Source organism: Natator depressus, chromosome 11 (genome assembly GCF_965152275.1).
Source record: "Natator depressus isolate rNatDep1 chromosome 11, rNatDep2.hap1, whole genome shotgun sequence".
Taxonomy (NCBI): Eukaryota; Metazoa; Chordata; order Testudines; family Cheloniidae; genus Natator; species Natator depressus.
Genome location: NC_134244.1, coordinates 51,396,885 through 51,411,071, shown reverse-complemented (window position 1 = coordinate 51,411,071; position 14,187 = coordinate 51,396,885). Strand labels below are relative to the sequence as shown.

At 47.8% G+C, this 14,187-nt stretch overlaps 1 long non-coding RNA gene across 1 annotated transcript in view; it reads left to right on the top strand.

The window, feature by feature from the left end:
- The window catches only part of LOC141995612 (uncharacterized), a 57,505-nt gene that overhangs the window by 17,279 nt on the left and 26,039 nt on the right, over positions 1 to 14,187 (top strand). The gene's annotated exons all lie outside the window — the stretch shown is intronic.

Below are 14,187 nucleotides of genomic sequence, written 5' to 3'. Positions count from 1 at the left end.
TTGCCTCCATGCATTCTGCTGAGCTCTTTCAGTGCAGGAGGACTGCATGAGCTCAGAGAACATTTCATCGTGAGTGCATTTTTTTCACCTTCTTATCTGCGCTAGCCTCTGGAACAGAGATGATAGGGGGAGCGTTGAAACATTTGCAGCTGTGGGAGGAAAAAAAGGGAGAGTAGTATTTAAAAAGACACATTTTAGAGAACAATGGGTAGACTCTTTCACAGTGAACCAAGCTGTTAACATTACATAGCACATGTACTTTCGGTACAAGGTTGTCCCCCCCAATTCTCTGGTATGATCGCTTCACCCCTCCCCCCACTGTGTGGCTAACAGCGGGGATGATTTCTTTTCAGCCACAGGCAAACAGCCCAGCAGGAATGGCCACCTCTGAATGTCCCCTGAATAAAATTCCCCTATTTCAACCAGGTGACCATGAATGATATCACTCTCCTGAGGATAATACAGAGAGATAAAGAACGGATGTTGCTTGAATGCCAGCAAACACTGGGACCATACGCTGCCATGCTTTGTTATGCAATGATTCCAGACTACGTGCTACTGGCCTGGCCTGGTAAAGTGTCCTACCATGGAGGATGGAATAAGGCTGCCCTCCCCAGAAACTTTTGCAAAGGCTTTGGGAGTACCTCCAGGAGAGCTTAATTGAGATGTCCCTGGAGGATTTCCACTCCATCCCCAGGCACGTTAACAGACTTTTCCAATAGTTGTACTGGCTGCGAATGCATCCCAAGTCTTCAGGGCAAATTAATCATTAAACATGCTTGCTTTTAAACCATGTATTATATTTACAAAGGTACACTCACCAGAGGTGCCTTCTCCGCCTTCAAGGTCCGGGAGCCCACCTTGGGAGGGTTGGGAGGGTATTGGCTCCAGGGTGATAAACAGTTCCTGGCTGTCGGGGAGAATGGTTTCATCCTCCTCCTCATCTTCCTCATCCCCAAAATCATCATCCCTGTTGCGTGAGACTCCTCCCTACGTATAGGGGTGGGGTAGTGGTACGGGCACCACCTAGTATTGCATGCAGCTCATCATAGAAGTGGTATGTCTGGGGGTCTGACCCGGAGTGGCTGTTTGCCTCTTTTGATTTTTGGAAGGCTTGCCTGAGCTCCTTAAGTTTCACATGGCACTGCTGTGGGTCTCTGTTCTAGCCTCTGTCCTTCATGCCCTTGGAGATTTTTTCAAATATTTTGGCATTTCATCTTTTGGAACAGAGTTCTGATAGCACGGATTCATCTCCCCATACAGCGATCAGATCCAGTACCTCCCGTTTGGTCCATGCTGGAGCTCTTTTGCGATTCTGGGACTGCATGGTCACCTGTGCCGATGAGCTCTGCATGGTTACCTCTGCTGATGACCTCACCACGCTGGCCAAACAGGAAATTAAATTCAAAAGTTCCCGGTGCTTTCCTGTGTACCTGGCTAGTGCATCTGAGTTGAAAGTGCTGTCCAGAGCAGTCACAATGGAGCACTCTGGGATAGCTCCTGGAGGCCAATACTGTCGAATTGCATCCACAGTACCCCAAATTTGACCCGGCGATGTCGATTTCAGTGCTAATCCCCTCGTCGGGGAGGAGTACAGAAATCGATTTTAAGAGCCCTTTAAGTTGACAAAAATGGCTTCGTCGTGTGGACGGGTGCAGGGTTAAATTGATGTAACACCGCTAAGTTTGACCTAAACTCATAGCCCTGGTCTACACTAGGACTTTAGGTCGAATTTAGCAGCGTTAAATCAATGTAAACCTGCAACCGTCCACATGATGAAGCCCTTTATTTCGACTTAAAGGGCTCTTAAAATCGATTTCCTTACTCCACCCCTGACAAGTGGATTAGCGCTTAAATCGGCCTTGCTGGGTCGAATTTGGGGTACTGTGGACCCAATTCGATGGTATTGGCCTCCGGGAGCTATCCCAGAGTGCTCCATTGTGACCGCTCTGGACAGCACTCTCAACTCAGATGCACTGGCCAGGTAGACAGGAAAAGAACCACGAACTTTTGAATCTCATTTCCTGTTTGGCCAGCGTGGCAAGCTGCAGGTGACCATGCAGAGCTCATCAGCAGAGGTGACCATGATGGAGTCCCAGAATCGCAAAAGAGCTCCAGCATGGACTGAACGGGAGGTACGGGATCTGATCGCTGTATGGGGAGAGGAATCCATGCTATCAGAACTCCGTTCCAGTTTTCGAAATGCCAAAACCTTTGTCAAAATCTCCCAGGGCATGAAGGACAGAGGCCATAACAGGGATCGAAGCAGTGCCGCGTGAAACTTAAGGAGCTGAGGCAAGCCTACCAGAAAACCAGAGAGGTGAACGGCCACTCCGGGTCAGAGCCCCAAACATGCCGCTTCTATGATGAGCTGCATGCCATTTTTGGGGGTTCAGCCACCACTACCCCAGCCGTGTTGTTTGACTCCTTCAATGGAGATGGAGGCAACATGGAAGCAGGTTTTGGGGACGAAGAAGATGATGATGATGATGAGGTTGTAGATAGCTTACAGCAAGCAAGCGGAGAAACCGGTTTTCCTGACAGCCAGGAACTGTTTCTCACCCTGGACCTGGAGCCAGTACCCCCCGAACCAACCCAAGGCTGCCTCCTGGACCCGGCAGGCGGAGAAGGGACCTCCGGCGAGTGTACGTTTTAAAATACTATACATGGTTTAAAAGCAAGCATGTGAAAGGATTACTTTGCCCTGGCATTCGCGGCTCTCCTGGATGTACTCCCAAAGCCTTTGCAAAAGGTTTCTGGGGAGGGCAGCCTTATTCCGTCCACCATGGTAGGACACTTTACCACACCAGGCCAGTAACACGTACTCGGGAATCATTGTACAATAAAGCATTGCAGTGTATGTTTGCTGGCGTTCAAACAACATCCGTTCTTTATCTCTCTGTGTTATCCTCAGGAGAGTGAGATATCATTCATGGTCACCTGGTTGAAATAGGGTGCTTTTCTTCAGGGGACACTCAGAGGAGCCCGTTCCTGCTGGGCTGTTTGCCTGTGGCTGAACAGAAATGTTCCCCGCTGTTAGCCACGGGGAGGGGGTAGGGTTGAGGGGGTAGCCACGTGGTGGGGGGAGGCAAAATGCGACCTTGTAATGAAAGCACATGTGCTATGTATATAATGTTAACAGCAAGGTTTACCCTGAAAGAGTGTAGCCACTGTTTTATAAAATGTGTCTTTTTAAATACCTCTGTCCCTTTTTTTTTCTCCACCAGCTGCATGTGTTTCAATGATCACAGGATCTTCTCCTTCCCAGAGGCTAGAAGATTAGAAAGAAAAAAAAACACACTCGTGATGAAATGTTCTCTGAGCTCATGCTGTCCTCCCACACTTACAGAGCACAGTCGAATGCGTGGAGGCAAATAATGTCAGAGTGCAGGAAAGCACAAAATGACCGAGAGGAGAGGTGGCGGGTTGAAGAGAGTAAGTGGCGGGCTGAAGAGAGTAAGTGGCGGGCTGAAGACAGGGCTGAAGCTCAAATGTGACGGCAGCGTGATGAGAGGAGTCAGGATTCAATGCTGAGGCTGCTGGAGGATCAAACAATATGCTCCAGTGTATGGTTGAGCTGCAGCAAAGGCAGCTGGAGCACAGACTGCCACTACAGCCCCTGTGTATCCAACCGCCGTCCTCCCCAAGTTCCATAGCCTCCACACACAGACGCCCAAGAACGCGGTGAGGGGGGCCACCGGCCAACCAGCCACTCCACCACAGAGGACTGCCCAAAAAAAAAAAAGGCTGGCATTCAATAAATTTTAAGGTTGTAAACTTTTAAAGTGCTGTGTGGCATTTTCCTTCCCTCCTCCACCACCCCTCCTGGGATACCTTGGTAGTCATCCCCCTATTTGTGTGATGAATGAATAAAGAATGCATGAATGTGAAGCAACAATGACTTTATTGCCTCTGCAAGCGGTGATCGAAGGGAGGAGGGGAGGGTGCTTAGCTTACAGGGAAGTAGAGTGAACCAAGGGGCGGGGGGTTTCATCAAGGAGAAACAAACAGAACTTTCACACCATAGCCTGGCCAGTCATGAAACTGGTTTTCAAAGCTTCTCTGATGCGTACCACGCCCTCCTGTGCTCTTCTAACCGCCCTGGTGTCTGGCTGCGCGTAACCAGCAGCCAGACGCTTTGCCTCAACCTCCCACCCCGCCATAAATGTCTCCCCCTTACTCTCACAGATATTGTGGAGCACACAGCAAGCAGTAATAACCGTGGGAATATTGGTTTCGCTGAGGTCTAAGCAAGTCAGTAAACTGCGCCAGCGCGCCTTTAAACGTCCAAATGCACATTCTACCACCATTCTGCACTTGCTCAGCCTGTAGTTGAACAGCTCCTGACTACTGTCCAGGCTGCCTGTGTACGGCTTCATGAGCCATGGCATTAAGGGGTAGGCTGGGTCCCCAAGGATACATATAGGCATTTCAACATCCCCAACAGTTATTTTCTGGTCTGGGAATAAAGTCCCTTCCTGCAGCTTTTGAAACAAACCAGAGTTCCTGAAGATGCGAGCGTCATGTACCTTTCCCGGCCATCCCACGTTGATGTTGGTGAAACGTCCCTTGTGATCCACCAGAGCTTGCAGCACTATTGAAAAGTACCCCTTGCGGTTTATGTACTCGCAGGCTTGGTGCTCCGGTGCCAAGATAGGGATAGACGTTCCGTCTATGGCCCCACCACAGTTAGGGAATCCCATTGCAGCAAAGCCATCCACTATGACCTGCACATTTCCCAGGGTCACTACCCTTGATATCAGCAGATCTTTGATTGCGTGGGCTACTTGCATCACAGCAGCCCCCACAGTAGATTTGCCCACTCCAAATTGATTCCCAACTGACTGGTAGCTGTCTGGCGTTGCAAGCTTCCAGAAGGGCTATCGCCACTCGCTTCTCAACTGTGAGGGCTGCTCTCATCTTGGTATTCCTGCGCTTCAGGGCAGGGGAAAGCAAGTCACAAAGTTCCATGAAAGTGCCCTTACGCATGCGAAAGTTTCGCAGCCACTGGGAATCGTCCCAGACCTGCAACACTATGCGGTCCCACCAGTCTGTGCTTGTTTCCCGAGCCCAGAATTGGCGTTCCACAGCATGAACCTGCCCCATTAACACCATGATGCATGCACTGCCAGGGCCCATGCTTTCAGAGAAATCTTTGTCCATGTCCTGATCACTCACGTGACTGCGCTGACGTCGCCTCCTCGCCCATATCGCTCTGCCAGGTTCTGGTGCTGCATATACTGCTGGATAATGCGTGTGGTGTTTAATGTGCTCCTAATTGCCAAAGTGAGCTGAGCGGCCTCCATGCTTGCCTTGGTATGGCGTCCGCGCAGAAAAAAGGCGCGGAACGATGTCTGCCATTGCTCTGACGGAGGGAGGGGTGACTGACGACATGGCTTACAGGCTTGGCTTACAGGGAATTAAAGGGGGTGGCTTTACATCAAGGAGGATTTCAGGCAGGACTTCACGGAGGGTTCCAATAAGAAATGGTGCACCTAAGTAATTGTTCTTATTGGAACAAGCAGGTTGGTCTAGCCTCTGATTGATACATGGCTAGATTTACCTCACTGCACCTTCTATCTGAGTGACTGCAGTGTGACCTAGAGGAATGAGTCCCCTAGACGGGGGAGGGGGGAAGCAAATGAGTAGAAAACAAATCTGGTCTATTTCTTGTTTTGATACACTCCATATATCTTTTACATCTTTGGCTGGCAGCAGATGGTGCAGAAGGACTGCATGCCATCCACATCTCAGGGCTGCTCAGCAGAAGACGGTGCAGTAGGACTGCTAGCCATCTTCATCTCTTGCCTGCCTGGCAGAAGATGGTACAGTACGACTGCTAGCAATCCGTATCGCCTGCCTGCTCACCATAAGATGGTTCAATAGGACTGACTGCAGGACTAAAGAGAATGACCTGGTCAAGTCACTCCAAATTTAGTCCCTGCGCCCATGTCTGCCCAGGCGCTCCTGGCCGACGTGGCCAGGAGCACCTCGGACATGACGATGACGGCTACCAGTCGTATTGTACCATCTGCTGCCACAAGGCAATGGGTTCCTGCTACTGTGTAGCAATGCAGTACCACGTCTGCCAGCACCCAGGAGACATACGGTGAAGGTTACCTGAGCGGGCTCCATGCTTGCCATGGTATGGCGTCTGCACAGGTAACTCAGACTGGCAGAGTTAGCAGACGTGGTACGGCATTGCTACACAGTAGCAGCAACCCATTGCCTTGTGGCAGCAGATGGTGCAATAGGACTGGTAGCCATCATCGTCATGTCCGAGGTGCTCCTGGCCACGTCGGCCAGGAGCGCCTGGGCAGACATGGGCGCTGGCTAACCTAGTGAGGAGGGCTTTAAACTAGGTTCACTGGGGGAAGGAGACCAAAGCCCTGAGGTCAGTGGGAAAGCGGGATACCGGGAGGAAACACAGGCAGGAACGTCTGTGAGGGGAGGGCTCCTGCCTCATACTGAGAATGAGGGGCGATCAGCAGGTTCTCTCAAGTGCTTATATACGAATGCACAAAGCCTTGGAAACAAGCAGGGAGAACTGGAGGTCCTGGTGATGTCAATGAATTATGACGTGATTGGAATAACAGAGACTTGGTGGGATAACTCACATGACTGGAGTACTGTCATGGATAGTTATAAACTGTTCAGGAAGGACAGGCAGGGCAGAAAAGGTGGGGGAGTAGCACTGTATGTAAGGTAGCAGTATGACTGCTCAGAGCTCCGGTACGAAACTGCAGAAAAACCTGAGTGTCTCTGGATTAAGTTTAGAAGTGTGAGTAACAAGAGTGATGTAGTGGTGGGAGTCTGCTATAGACCACCGGACCAGGGGGATGAGGTGGATGAGGCTTTCTTCCGGCAACTCGCAGAAGCTACTAGATTGCACGCCCTGGTTCTCATGGGTGACTTTAATTTTCCTGATATTTGCTGGGAGAGCAATACAGCGGTGCATAGACAATCCAGGAAGTTTTTGGAAAGCGTAGGGGACAATTTACTGGTGCAAGTGCTAGACGAGCCAACTAGGGGGGGAGCTTTTCTTGACCTGCTGCTCACAAACAGGGAAGAATTAGTGGGGGAAGCAAAAGTGGACGGGAATCTGGGAGGCAGTGACCATGAGTTGGTTGAGTTCAGGATCCTGACACAGGGAAGAAAGGTAAGCAGCAGGATACGGACCCTGGACTTCAGGAAAGCAGACTTCGACTCCCTCAGGGAGCGGATGGGTAGGATCCCCTGGGGGACTAACATGAAGGGGAAAGGAGTCCAGGAGAGCTGGCTGTATTTCAAGGAATCCCTGTTGAGGTTACAGGGACAAACCATCCCGATGAGTCGAAAGAATAGTAAATATGGCAGGCGACCAGCTTGGCTTAACGGTGAAATCCTAGCGGATCTTAAACATAAAAAAGAAGCTTACAAGAAGTGGAAGGTTGGACATATGACCAGGGAAGAGTATAAAAATATTGCTCGGGCATGTAGGAATGAAATCAGGAGGGCCAAATCGCACCTGGAGCTGCAGCTAGCAAGAGATGTCAAGAGTAACGAGAAGGGTTTCTTCAGGTATGTTGGCAACAAGAAGAAAGCCAAGGAAAGTGTGGGCCCCTTACTGAATGAGGGAGGCAACCTAGTGACAGAGGATGTGGAAAAAGCTAATGTGCTCAATGCTTTTTTTGCCTCTGTCTTCACTAACAAGGACAGCTCCCAGACTGCTGCGCTGGGCATCACAACATGGGGAGTAGATGGCCAGCCCTCTGTGGAGAAAGAGGTGGTTAGGGACTATTTAGAAAAGCTGGACGTGCACAAGTCCATGGGGCCGGACGAGTTGCATCCGAGAGTGCTAAAGGAATTGGCGAATGTGATTGCAGAGCCATTGGCCATTATCTTTGAAAACTCGTGGCGAACGGGGGAAGTCCCAGATGACTGGAAAAAGGCTAATGTAGTGCCAATCTTTAAAAAAGGGAAGAAGGAGGATCCTGGGAACTACAGGCCAGTCAGCCTCACCTCAGTCCCCGGAAAAATCATGGAGCAGGTCCTCAAGGAATCAATCCTGAAGCACTTACACGAGAGGAAAGTGATCAGGAACAGTCAGCATGGATTCACCAAGGGTAGGTCATGCCTGACTAATCTAATCGCCTTCTATGATGAGATTACTGATTCTGTGGATGAAGGGAAAGCAGTGGATGTATTGTTTCTTGACTTTAGCAAAGCTTTTGACACGGTCTCCCACAGTATTCTTGTCAGCAAGTTAAAGAAGTATGGGCTGGATGAATGCACTATAAGGTGGGTAGAAAGTTGGCTAGATTGTCGGGCTCAACGGGTAGTGATCAATGGCTCCATGTCTAGTTGGCAGCCGGTGTCAAGTGGAGTGCCCCAGGGGTCGGTCCTGGGGCCGGTTTTGGTCAATATCTTCATAAATGATCTGGAGGATGGTGTGGATTGCACTCTCAGCAAATTTGCGGATGATACTAAACTGGGAGGAGTGGTAGATACGCTGGAGGGCAGGGATAGGATACAGAGGGACCTAGACAAATTGGAGGATTGGGCCAAAAGAAACCTGATGAGGTTCAATAAGGATAAGTGCAGGGTCCTGCACTTAGGACGGAAGAACCCAATGCACAGCTACAGACTAGGGACCGAATGGCTAGGCAGCAGTTCTGCGGAAAAGGACCTCGGGGTTACAGTGGACGAGAAGCTGGATATGAGTCAGCAGTGTGCCCTTGTTGCCAAGAAGGCCAATGGCATTTTGGGATGTATAAGTAGGGGCATAGCGAGCAGATCGAGGGACGTGATCGTTCCCCTCTATTCGACATTGGTGAGGCCTCATCTGGAGTACTGTGTCCAGTTTTGGGCCCCACACTACAAGAAGGACGTGGATAAATTGGAGAGAGTCCAGCGAAGGGCAACAAAAATGATTAGGGGTCTGGAACACATGACTTATGAGGAGAGGCTGAGGGAACTGGGATTGTTTAGTCTGCAGAAGAGAAGAATGAGGGGGGATTTGATAGCTGCTTTCAACTACCTGAGAGGTGGTTCCAGAGAGGATGGTTCTAGACTATTCTCAGTGGTAGAAGAGGACAGGACAAGGAGTAATGGTCTCAAGTTGCAGTGGGGGAGGTTTAGGTTGGATATTAGGAAAAACTTTTTCACTAGGAGGGTGGTGAAACACTGGAATGCGTTACCTAGGGAGGTGGTAGAATCTCCTTCCTTGGAAGTTTTTAAGGTCAGGCTTGACAAAGCCCTGGCTGGGATGATTTGATTGGGGATTGGTCCTGCTTTGAGCAGGGGGTTGGACTAGATGACCTCCTGAGGTCCCTTCCAACGCTGATATTCTATGATTCTATGATAAAGCTAGATTTAGATCATTTGCTAAAATCTAAAGAGCTGTTGCTGTACAAAACTGTTTCACAGAATCAAGTGGCACTACTACCAATATGGGCCTGGTGAAGAGCCAGACCGCCTAATGCAAGAGAGTAGGCAAAGAAGAAAAGTCTATCACCAGTTGGCATAATATTGCACTTTTCTTGGCATTCTGGTTATAAAGCATGATCTAATTTCCTGGGATTACTCTGGTCTGTTCCATGCATGGAGTTTGTTGGAGTATTTTTAATTTCCATAGGCAAAACATGCTAGAAGATGCTTTCTCTTACAAGCTTATGCTGAAATAAATTGGTTAGTCTCTAAGGTGCCACAAGTACTCCTCGTTCTTTTTTCTCTTCCAAGTGTAAATCATGAAATTAAGCAACAATTAATTGATCTTGTGGTATAAGAGTAATCAAATTTCTGCTTAGTAAGATGATACTCCACCCTTATTCAAAGAAGTAGGATATGTTTATTTCAGGCTGTACCACTCACAGCATTATGCTCAATGAAGTGCAGGACTCCCCCCATGTGGTATCGCTACTCATATATGGGAGGACATAGCCATGGACGAGTTTGTCATTAGAAATTTTTTGTTATAAGATTTATGATCTTCTATCAATGGCTCTGTTATGAGTCAGTCTTTCTATGGTGATTCTGACAATTCAAAATATTTAGTCACATATTTTCTATTGATTTCCATAAAGCTGCAGTTTTCTTGAGCTAGTGCTTCTGTGTAACTTCAATATGCGTATGCCTTGAGTTAATAGAATAAGAGGATAGCAGAGGTAAGTCATTCCAAGAATGTTTGGCTTAATGAGGTTGGTCATATAGCTGGTTAAAATTTTTCAAAACAAAGTCTTTTTAATCTCCAAACCTGCATAAGGCAGTGGTCCTGTGGTCATATAATTAAAAAACTATCATAACGCATATGAAGAAAGGGACTGAATTATGGTTGCACAGGCAACCTGAATTCTAACTTTTCCTAACTTTTGAGTGCTTGATTTTGCAATCTTAATAATGTTTGTTTAGCGCAGTGGTTTTGGATATAATATATAATATTGTAGACAGGTGCATATGAAAAATAGGTGTATAGCATATAGTACATATTTATTAATTCTATTAGTTCTTTTACCTATGGTATTATGTTCTCTTTAGTATCCTAGTAGCTGTGAAATTATTGCCAAGAATAACTTAGATTGAAAGATCTTTCTTAGTAAACGTGGTCACATGGCAATCAGTATTAGCTGTAACACAATGTACTGTACATACTTTTAAGCCCTAAGTAATAAAAATTCTTGAAGGAGCCAACCAAAGTCCTTAAGATTGACTTCCATGCCCTGAGATCAGCATCATTAAGTGTTGGTAAAACAGGATCATCCTCTTTCCTGACTCTTTTGATCGAGTTGGAATTAGAGCACGGTAATTTCTTAAAAATGAAAAACAAACAACATTTCTATCAAAGTGTGTGTTTTCAGAGTCTTCCTTTCAGTGGCCAGGCTCGCTACAGGAAATGCTCCTTGTTTTCTGTTGTCCCCTCTGGTTGAACAAATGAGGGTACCTACTGAATTTAAACACGATTTGGTGGTTTTTTCCTGAGCACAACTTCCTTGTGGTGGCTTCCACCTCAAGATAGGTGTGAAGGCAAGAAAGAAGGATGTGGACTGTCTGCCTTCAATACTCTTTTCTATTCACTGAAGGAGAACATATCTTGATGGCTGTCTTTGCTGAGTCCATCTACCTTCATACTATTTAAACCATTGGCAGAAGAGGGGGACAGCATGAATCTGCCTTTTTTGAACAGGACATACTCTGAAACTGCATTGAGAGCTCCTCTAAAATCAGTCATCCTCAGATCTAGTAATGCTGTATAATACAATGGTATGATATGATTATCATTCTCTTGCAGCTAATCTCACATTATAAAATGGTACCACAGCATTGCACCAAGATAGTATGTACCACTTCCAATATGTCCTGCCCGAGAGCTTGAAATCCTGGAAAAAGCAGTAAAAGTGAGTGTCACGGGGTCCACTCACTGCAGGTGGCACCTCCTCCTGGTCGGTCTGGGAATCAGCTCTCTTCACTTCCAACGCCCCCTTCTGCTTCTTGCTGTATGCTTTATTGCCGCTTTCTCTCACAGCAACTCCATCTTCGTGCCTTGGCCCTCCAGCCAGGTCATTCTACATGCTTCCTCCATCTGGGGTATCAAAGTCTTTCCTCACTATCAGTCTCTGGCTCCCATTTACTTCCCCCATGCCACTCCCTCAGTTGTTGGCAGGGGAACCCAGGCCCACCCTCTACTCCAGGTTTCAGCTCAGGGACCCTTTTGTCAGCAGCCAACATCTGTTCACTCCTTGACTTTACTACCTTTCCCTGAGCCCTTTCCTTACCTTCTAGCTCTCCCGCTACCTCTGGGTTTGCCAGCCTCACAACTCCCTCTTCCCAGGGAGTAATTGTAAGCTGGTGGTTCTCAACCAGTGGTATATGTAACCCTGGGGATATGCAGAGGTCTTCCAGGGAGGTACATCAGTTCATCTAGATATTAGCCTAGTTTTACAACAAGCTACATAAAAAGCATTAGCAAAATCAGTACAAACTAAAATTTCATACAATGATTTGTTTATACTGCTCTATATACTATACACTGAAATATAAGTACAATATTTATATTCCAATTGATTTATTTTATAATTATATGGTAAAATTGAGAAAAAAAGCAATTTTTCAGTAGTAGAGTGCTGTGACACTTTTGTATTTTTATGTCTGATTTTGTAAGCAAGTAGTTTTTAAGGGAGGTGAAACTTGGGGGTATGCAAGACAAATCAGACTCCTGAAAAGGTTGAGAGCCGCTGCCCTAAGCTATTTGTTTCTGTAGCCCCAACCACACCTCCCTTCTCCCAGGGAGTGACTGCAGCCTTTCTTCCAGCAGCTCTCAGCTACCAGGCTTTATATAGGCCCCCCTTCCGAATCCTGTCCATCTGAGCCTCATTTAATTTATCCCTGCTCCCTGGCTCCTCCTCCATGTGCACCCTGAGGAGTTAATTGGCTCAGCTAGCCACCTTAACCCCATTCAGGGCTTGTGTTGGGTGGATACCCCAACACAGTGAGCAATGGTGGCTGTACTAAATGTTTCCACAAAAGGGAAGATGGGGAGATTTAGGAGGAATGTGTTAGTGTTAAGGTCACCACTAAGTAAGTTGCTCGGTCTTTGTGTTCACCCTGTTGCATTACCTGCAAACAAACAGACCCTCAGTTAGCTGAAAGGTCACAAATTTGAAATTGATAAAAATAAATATTTTAATGCAATGTGCAACTCACTGATACATAAGATTATGGAGGCTAATAACTCAAAAAGACTAGATGGTACTCAAGTCTGACCCATTATGGCACTCCTTTGTTTCCTGCACTGGGTCTTTTATATGTGCTGCTGTGAAGAGAACCAACACAGAGCACCATTTCTTTGCATGCAGGAGTGTAGAGTCCCCCGTGAGGCTTTTCCATGGCCTGTCATCTTTTCCAACACAGCAGAACTGCTGTGTCTATACTGTGTAACCCTTCTGCAGGCCGAATTGATAGCAGCAAGGGCCGGGTTCAGTACACAGAGTTCCCTCTCATCAAAGCAAATGCAAAACTGGCTCAAGCCCCCACCCAGTGACCTGAGAAAATCTTACACACACCCCTGGGCACCTCAAAGAGGCAATACTTCCCCTCTCGCAAGCACAGAGTCTCGGTGTAGCAGAGAATCTTTAATAACATGAGGTAAACAACATCAGCATTAAATTGGGAAAACACCACAACTAGGGTTCATCAACCAAACCATGAGCAAAGCCCCACCCCAGCAAATTGGGCCACGTCCTTTCCCTCGGGTTCCTGGATCCCACAACCCAAATGCCTCTTGAGTCCAGCAATCCAAAAATCACCCAAAGTCCAAAAAGTCCAACAACCCAAAAGTCCAGCCCCAGAGTTCAAAAGTTCATCTGCAGAGTGTTACTCCCCAGTCTGGGTGAAAATGTATGTGTGTGTGGGGGGGGGGAAGAGGTAAGGGGCACCTTACGTGATCTGAAGCTGACTGCCCCACAGCTCCATAGGGCTTCACTCTGCTCCGCTCCACCAGCCGCTCTGCTCCGCTCCACCAGCCGTCCCACGAACTGCTCCGCATCCCACAAGCAGCTCCCGCTGTCCCATGAACTGCTCCACCAGCCAGTCCACAAACTGCTCCGCTCCGCTCTAGATCTTCAGGCTCCCCACTACTTAACACAGTGCTCAGCTCTTAGTAATTTTAGCTCTTTAGTGATTTCAGCTTGTAGTAGTGGGAGCCTCAGTGCTGGCGCACCATAAGGCCAAAGTGAATTCAGCTCAGCACCTGTAGCTAGACTCCTAATAGACCCAAAATTAGCTCTGATGTTCCACAGCGGAGAGAGACAGAGGTGCAGTTGATGTTCAGGCCCTCACAAAGGGGCCCACACCACCAGGTACTAATACCTGTCTCCAGCCTCTCTCCAGTCACAGAGTTTTGGAACCCATATACCTTGCCTAGCAAGTGCTACTTAGTTAATGGCAAGTCCCTCCATCATAACAAAAGGCCAAGTACAGTTCCACTGTCCTTGATTCCCATAATCAGGGTAATAATAATTTATTCTTCCTGCCCCACTAACAGAGACACTGGGGATCCCACAGAAGCCAAAGTGACCATTTGGGCAGCTATGGCCTCATTCTAGGTGGGGTGGGTGTGCCTATGCAAATGAGATCGGCCCATGAAGTTCTTTTCCACAACTTGCCACACCTCACCACCAGATGTCAAGGTGGAGCTCATCCTGACTCTGCTTA